The sequence below is a fragment of the Sceloporus undulatus genome, chromosome 2 (genome assembly GCF_019175285.1).
Source record: "Sceloporus undulatus isolate JIND9_A2432 ecotype Alabama chromosome 2, SceUnd_v1.1, whole genome shotgun sequence".
In the NCBI taxonomy this organism is placed as follows: domain Eukaryota; kingdom Metazoa; phylum Chordata; class Lepidosauria; order Squamata; family Phrynosomatidae; genus Sceloporus; species Sceloporus undulatus.
This window is the reverse complement of record NC_056523.1, coordinates 149430628-149439135: the sequence shown is the minus strand read 5'-3', so window position 1 is coordinate 149439135 and position 8508 is coordinate 149430628. Positions and strand designations below refer to the sequence as shown.

At 39.4% G+C, this 8508-nt stretch overlaps 1 protein-coding gene across 2 annotated transcripts in view; it reads left to right on the top strand.

The window, feature by feature from the left end:
- The window catches only part of TTYH2 (tweety family member 2), a 96027-nt gene that overhangs the window by 24446 nt on the left and 63073 nt on the right, over positions 1-8508 (top strand). The gene's annotated exons all lie outside the window — the stretch shown is intronic.

The following is an 8508-nucleotide window of genomic DNA, read 5'->3' as shown; positions in this document are numbered from 1 at the left end:
AGCTGTTGTGTTGTCATGTCTTAAAACATTTGCATCTATTCTAGTAAAAATAATTTCCAAGTCAGGTTTTTCAACATGGTGGACTAACATTTAAATCACATTACATTTGCTGGATGGAGTAATCAGAAACCATTTCCAGTTCTTTTGGCAATTGGGATTTGTGCAATTAATTTAACATAGCCTACTCTTTTTAAAAAAAGAAAAGAAAGAAAAAGGATGTTTACAAACTATATGCTAAGTGTGTTACAAAATTTTCAAGTAAACATATGTCGCTGGTAATAGTACAAGGTCAAGAATTCTTGTTGTGCGCCTTCAAGTCATTTCTAACTTATGGCGACCCTATCTCAGTGTTTTCTTGACAAGATTTGTCCAGAGGAGGTTTGCCATTGCCTTCCTCTGAGGCCGAGTGTGTTATTTGCCCAAGGCCACCCAGTGGATTTCTTGGCCAACTAGTAGTACTCATCATGATGAAACTGGCCTCCCTGTAGCTAGTGATCTACAAGAGAAATTGATGATACACATTTTACACATTAGGGTGATGTATCAGGGCTTCTTTTCGCTCTGTTTTTTTAGCTTTGTTTCACTTTCCACCCAGTTTCTCTTTGTGTGTCATCTAAACAGCTAGGCTTCAAAGCAATTTGAAGCCACTTTAATTGGCCAATGCGGATGACCCCAAAGACTAAGAAATAAAATTTAAACTCCATTAGCTCCTTTGAGATTCAGGTTGTCTCTGTCCCGTGAGGCTACTCAGCCCCACCATTGGCACAACTGAATTTTAGATGCTGTTTAGGTAAAACAGGTAAAATGCTGTCCCAATTTAAAACAAGTTTTACCTTTGTTGAAGGTAAAAACCTCAAAGAGTTCAGAAACGGTGAAGAACTGTATCTAAACAACTCTGAGCTCTTTGGAGGAAGAGTATTGGTATAAGTATAATTACTATATTTAACAATATTGAAGTAACTACCTAATGGTAGGGGGACACCTGAAAGAGCATGAGAAGCATTAGTGCTGATCCCATCACTATTAGTGATTTTAAACAAATAAGGGGTGACGAAGGGATCAATTTATTTGTTTCAGCTTGCTAGGCTGTCATAGGAAGGTGAAAGTGGAACCCAGAGATCAAACCACACTCAATGTCCCTGCCTGTTGTGCTGACTCCTCCACTTTAATGGTTTTGTAACACCAATTTGTGCTTGTTTGCAAAAGTAGTCTACTATGGGGCTGTACAAACAGCCCATTCAGGGGCGATTTTATGCCGCCCCAAACAGGCTGGGTTGGGGACGCGGCAGCCGCATACCACACCCACAACCCGCTGGAAAAAGAAGCCCCCAAAAGTGGCTTCTTTTCCCAGTCGTACAGGGGTGACATAAGGACCACAACATGCCCTTATAATGCCCCTCATGTGCAGTGCCTGTACATGGATGCTTAGATAATATACAGTATTTAAAACATTGCAGTTGTAGAGAGGGTTAATATACAGTACACTCTAAGTAATCTGGATCCATCTCAGTGAGAATTGCAATGAATGGATTGGGTGGAGGTGGGGAGAATAGAGCCATTTAATAATAATAATAATAATAATAATAATAATAATAATAATAATAATAATAATAATAAATTTACTTATACCCTGCTCTTCAGCCAAGGCTATCAGAGCAGCTTAGAAATTTTTATTTAGATATTTCCCTGCCCTCAGGCTTATTTAGGGGTCTTTTGACATCTAATTATATCTGTGGCTTATATACACAGTGGGGGGAAAAATAGGATGCTGACACTTTCAATGGAGCAAGCAGGCATTTGTAGAAAGACTGTACAGTATATGCAAAATAAGATTTCAAAATATTGCTGCCACACACCTACACACTTTTTAAAAGTGTCCATTGTTAGCACATCAGTAGCCTATCCAAAAAAAGGATACCAAGTCTTCTTTCTCCTATTACATCATCAATAAAAAGCCAGGAATAGGGACAAAAAATCAAAAAGGTATAGAAACTAGGCCAGATGTGGCTGTAAAGCCTCCAACATCTAAATTTTCTCTTTTGTCCACATCTGTCATGCTGTTTTTCACAATATAGTCTCTGGAAAATCCTGGGGAACTTAAAGTTTCCACATTATATAGTTGCACACTCATAGAAATATTATCCAACTGCGGCTTTTGGAGGTTTTTGTTAACAGTCTTTTTCTTACCTACACATGATCAGATGCTTATGGATAAACATCGCTTTTTGGCTGCAGTGTTTGGCTATGAAGAAACAGAAGGAGTAGTAGTATTATTGCGATTTATTGTTTTAAAAGTATGTATATTTTTGATCTAGTAGTGGTTTGAGCATTGGACTGTGACTCTGGAGAGCACAGTTTGAATCCCTGCCTTGCCATAAAAACACATTGGGTGATCTTGGGAAAGTTACACTCTCTCAGCCTCAGAGGATGGCAATGGCAAACCCCCTTTGAAAAAACTTGCCAAGAAACCCCATGATAGGTTCTCCTTAGGGTCATAATAAGTCAGAAATGACTTGAAGGCAAACAACAACAACATAGTTTTTAGTGATAAATTCCCCATGCATGTATTCAGTGAAAGAATTGGGATCTGGAATTATAAATGATGTTAGAAGCTTCAAATTGATTAATTCAGAATATGTAACATTGATTAATGTTGGATTCTGAACAATTTACCCCAATTTATTATTTTCCTCCATGGATCTTCTATCTAAAGTCATACTTGGGAATTATCCTATTTTATCTTTACAGCTGCCCTATAAGGTAGACTGCTGGGCAATAATAACTGAGTCTCTGGGTAATCCAGTTTGTTTTGACTTTAATGACTAAATAAAGATGTGAACCTAGATTTGGGTGCTGTGAACCAAAACTAGTATTGCATTCAGTACAGTCTGCTAGCTGTATGGAATGAACTGAAAAGTCTAGAATGAACCGAGAAAATACCTTCCCTGTTTAATCTCTGTGCAAGAGTATGGCTAAAGTCCTGATTTGTTATTCTGTGAATTTTTATGAATTTATCTTACAGTAGGAGGACAACTTCCCATCCCTGGCTTTAATCTGGCCACCATTTAACCTCTTCAAAGACCAAGGAGCAACCAGCCATCTAGGATTCCTTGCTCTTATCTTCAATCCCTTGTTTAGCCTGTGCCAAAGTCCCATCATGTTGTGTTGAGTAATGTGCCAGCACTAAAGAGTTTAAAGATTTGCCTTATTATTATTATTATTATTATTATTATTATTATTATTATTATTATTAAACTTTATTTCTATAGCGCTGTAATTATACACACAGGATTATTTTTGGGTCTGTTGCTAGGGAATACAGCGTAGTGATAGTTATGCTTTTTCAAAGTTTATTTAAATCATGAGTGCTTAAAAGTCTGTTCCAGGCAGTGCTATGGATAATTGCACATAAAGGGCCTCCAGGGGAAGAAGAAATGAGAAGTCATGTTCACGTCTTAATTGTGACTGTTGTTCAGTTCATTCCTTGACCTCATAGTGACTTTTCACCAGTAACTTAATTTACTTTTGTGTGTTGGTCCCACCACCCCATGATGCTTTTCTGCTGCATCATCAAGCTGTACCATGAAGCTACAAGTGTGCTAAGATGCAGAAAATATAGTATTGAAAAAAAATGAGATTCAGTAGCTAACACAGGTAAACTGGCCATGCAAACTATGAATTCCCTGCTCCTGTCCCTCTTGAAAATTTAAGCCAAGTTCTCTCTAACCTATATATTTGCTCACTACAGGGCTAGCCTTACTATTAAGCAGAAAATTACTGTATTATTAATTAATAATAATTAATACTATTACACCTCAGGTGGAACATTTTGGAGTATCCAAAAAGAAAAAAAAATGCAAACGATTTAGTTATTTGTTTTATTTTTCCTCAGAAGAAGTACTAAAGGCATGGTGTGTTGTTGTTGTTTTGCCTTATAGGAGAGCCAGCATGGTGCACTGGTTAACTCATTGGGTTAGGACTACAGGAGTCCGCAGTTGAAATCCCTGCTCAGCCACTGAAACCCACTCGATTACCTTGGACAAGTCTCATACTCTCAGCTTCACAGGAGGGCAATGGCAAACCTCTTCCAAATAAATCTTGCCAAGAAAGTCCTGTGATACTGCCGCCATAAATCAGAATTGATTTGAAGGCACATGACTACAATTGCTGAAATAATATACTATGCACCTTGATTTGGGAGCAGAGGCTAGTTGAAGCTGCCCAGGTTCCTCCAGCCAGCATGGGAGTTGCCCAGAAAAATAATGTTTCCAAGCCCTACTTTTGCTGGAGACACTAAGCTGAGGTTGGGTAGCCATTTCTCAAGGATGCTATATTTTAGGTTTTATATTTATATTTGAGACATTAGCAGAAACATCGAGTGGACAAAATTTTAAAGAGAGAATTGAGAAAGTTAAGCCACAATTTTCTTGCCAGCAGTTCCTGAAAACCAATGAGACCTTCCTTCAGACAGACATATTTCTTGTGTCTACACTGGCCGGAGTGAACAGTGGCAGGAAGAGCCTGGTAAAGGAAGAGTTAATCTACTCCTCCTGCCCACCAGAACTCCCCTTCAACTGAAGTGCTCACTATCTTTTTCAGGTTGTAACTTGCTGATAATGTGGTTGGGAACATCCAGTTCTGTCCTAACAAACAAAAAGAAACACCGCTGAGTTTTGAAATATTTCTGGTCCTGTAGTTCCTAACCAAGGAAGTAAAAAAATCTAAGAAACTTGGCAAGAAGCCAATCCAGATGCATCATGGTGCCTTGGGGTCCTTCACATCACAGTTTGACTTGCAAAGAATTCCTACCTAATAATCTTGCTTTTTAAAATCACCATCTCTCTCCCACACCATCACTTTCCATCCTATTTTCATCCATCTGGCACCTGTCATTTTACTCAGATTGAGTTTCAAGGGAAACTCATGCTTGTTTGTTTTATGCTCCCAATACCCTGTTCAGCTTGATTAGAAATATAGCTTTAACACAGATCATATGGTTAAGCAGAGGTTACATGATTTTGCAGGCTGGTCAAGCTTTTCCTTATTGTTTCAATGCTCACTTTTTTATTTTATCAGGGCAGGTAATTTTTCTGTTTAATTTGTGCCCTCACATTGGATTTTAGCAGTGGGCCTTTAACCATTAAGCTGTTGTGGGTGATCAACTTCAGATGTTACAAATGCTGCAGTATGGTTGTGGGGGGGAAAACCCTAGATCATAGGTTGGGTAGCTTTGTTGTGTAACCATTATGTTTAGTTGTCTCCACATCTTCCAGATGTGATGTGATTGTTTTCTCTTGTGTTGCAGAACAGCTGGATAGTCTTAGGAACTGTTTTTTAAAGCTTTAAATAGGACATGGCATTATGATCAGTCAGAAAGGGCCTTTAAGAGATTTAGCACTGGTAAATAATATTTGGCCAGCTGTAATACAGTGGAGCAAGTATGGTGTAGTGTTTTGAGCGTTGTGACTTTGACTCTGGAGACCAGGGTTTGAACCCCCACTCGACCATGTAAACCCACTGGGTGACATTGGGCAAGTCACGTGTATTAGTTTAAGAGGATGGCAATGGCAAACCCCCTCTGAAGAAACATGCCAAGAAAACCCCACAATAGCTTTGCCTTAAGGTCGCTATAAGTTGGAAATGACTTGCAGGTACACAACAACAACAATAGCAACAACAACAACACAGTGGGCTTGAGGCACAGCCCCCTCCAATAGGAAAGTCTCTTGATAGGGCCCTACCTTTACTTTGTTGTTATGTGCCATCAGAATTATGACAACCCTAAGGTGAACCTATAAAAGCCACTTGTTCTGTTAACCTGTGGCAAGTTTGATTTGGGCGAACAAAGACAACTGGTGGCACTTGGTGTTTTTCACCCCTTTTAACCCTTTGTAGCAAATAAAGTTAATACATGTACATGTGAGAAACTCCTAGTATGTGTGGCCTTATTTGCAAAGCTGAAGTGAGTGTATATTTGCCATCAAGTCACCTGTCGCCTTATGGTGACCCTATGGATTTCACAAGGTTTTCTTGGGCAAGGAGTATCAGAAGTGGTTTTGCCAATTCCTAGAATATAGCCTACACCACCTGGCATTTGTTGATTGCCTCCCATCAACGTACTAACCAGGGCTGACCATGCTCAGATTCATATTAAGCTCAAGTACCCCAGGTGCAAGTTCCTAGTATGCTTTCCAAGATTTTTGTGCCCCAGATGCTATAGACATCCTTCATACCTGCTTGCATAGCTTGACAAAGCATGTCACTGCTTCTAGTTTACATGATGTGTGCTTATTTCATCTGCATATGTATAAATATGATGTGATTTCTACTCTGATACTATGGTGTAGTGGTTTGAGTGTTGCTCTATTACTCTGGAGACCAGGGTCTCCACTCATGAAACCCTGAGTGAACAAATCTCACTCTTTTAACCTCAGAGGAAGGCAAACCTTCTTTGAACAAATCTTGCCAAGAAAACCTTATGAAAGGGTCACTATAAATTGGAAACAACTTGAAGGCACACAACAAAAACAACTGAGATTAAGTTGTTAAAAATGGCACAAGTTAACCATTCTATGGGTGTGTGTGGAGTGCATACTGTTTGGAAAACAATGGTTCATCCCACAGTCCTTCAGTCTTTGGAAGAATACTTATTTGTACTCCAGGAATCATAATTTGCTCTGTTGAACTACTGGAGAATGGCATTACATTATGCTGCTAGTGAATAGTCATTTGGAGGGATGCTGTAGCAGAACTTGTGCAATTTGATAGCTAAAGATGTGCTTTTCTGCACTGCTGATTTGGAGTTTATTACCTTTTGTTCCTCAATGGTTGGCTTATTTGTGGTGTGCTATATAATGTATTTCAGAAAAAAGAACTGGCAAGACCAACTCTGAGTATTCCTTGCCTATAAAAAGCCAATGAAATTTATGGGATTGCCTTAAGGCAACAGGTGACTTGAAGGCACACACACCTACCTACATGGGAGAAGTGGCCACAAATATTGTGCAGAGTTTACAGACAAGAGATCTAGTTAAATTTAAAACCTCATTGCTGTGTGTACTTAAGGGAAATCACCTTTTGCAGAAGTGGAGATGAACTTAATACTTACCTGTGTCTGATTCTGTGTCTGATTCTGGCAGTGTTCCCCATAGCTGGAGAGAGAGTCTTTATAGCATGTAATAGACTTCCTTGGTGTACTCTGGTAAAGCTTAACATGCTAGCTAGCCATCATTTGCTCTGATAAAGTGGGGAAAATGCAGCCTCCTGACCTCACTTTTGTCACCCTGAAGTTTGCCATCAATGCCCCAAAGTCTCCAGTTGTTGATTTTGGGCGAGTGCACAGTTTGGAGGCAATCATTACAGAATCGTCACCCATCTAGCACAGAACATCTCCACTCCCAAATACCTACTTTTTCATTGGTTTCCCTCCAAGATGTTGAGCACCATTGACACAACATCCCTTCAGGTTGTCAATTCAGCTGGAAAATAGTCAAATAAGAGATGTCTGGATATTATGAAAGGACTGCCTGCAGGGGAGAAATTGATCCCCCTGACCAAATCTCACTGCTAGTGCCCACCCCAGTGCAGAAATATGGTCCCTTGGTAGGCTTGGTGGAACCATCTGGAGCACATTCTTGAGGTTTAATGCATCTCAGTCAGAATCATGCAGGTGCTGCGTTAATTATGCAGATGTTGCATTCCTCCCCATTGGATATGCTGGTTAGGGTTGATGGGACTTGCAATGTGCTAGAGAGGGCCCATGATATTCAGCCCTCATATATCTGCTTTGGTGACTTACTTTGGACCAGAACCAACATGAAATATTGATGTTGGAAAATGTGTATAAATACAGTGGACCCTTGGTATCCACTGAGGTTTGGCTCCAGGATGTTTGAGTTTTATATACAATTTATATACAATATACAATATGTAAAAGTATATAAAATGTCAAAATCAAGGTTTGCTTTTTGGAAGAGTGTGTGTGTGTGTGTGTGTGTGTGTGTGTGTGTGTGTGTGTGTGAATATTTTCAAACTGTGGTTGACTGAGTCCATAGATGCACAATCTGAGAGCTGACTGTAATGGAGTAGTGCTTCAGGAATATTGTGTGAGCATGCATTCAAACAATCACCTCAGGAAAAGGTTTGTTTGCTTTATAGAAAGCAAGTTTTAGATAAAGAGAATGTGAAATCTTCTGGAAGACATCTGAAATGCTCCATTCTGACAGTAGCAGGTTTGTAAATAGTTTGGAGTGGTTTTGGTGTAAATGCTCTGTCCTTTTTAAAATTACTTCTTGTGTAACACACCACTGAGTTTTTCTGTCACTATTGGTAAGTCCCACTCTCTGAGCCTCAGATGAAGGCAGTGACAAACTTCCTTTACATAAATCTTGTCAAACAAACCGTTGGATAACATCAGCACAAGTCAGAGTCAACTTGAAGGCACATAACAACAACTACACTTGTCCCTCCACATTTACAGCTTTGACTTTTGCAGATTTGATTATTCAT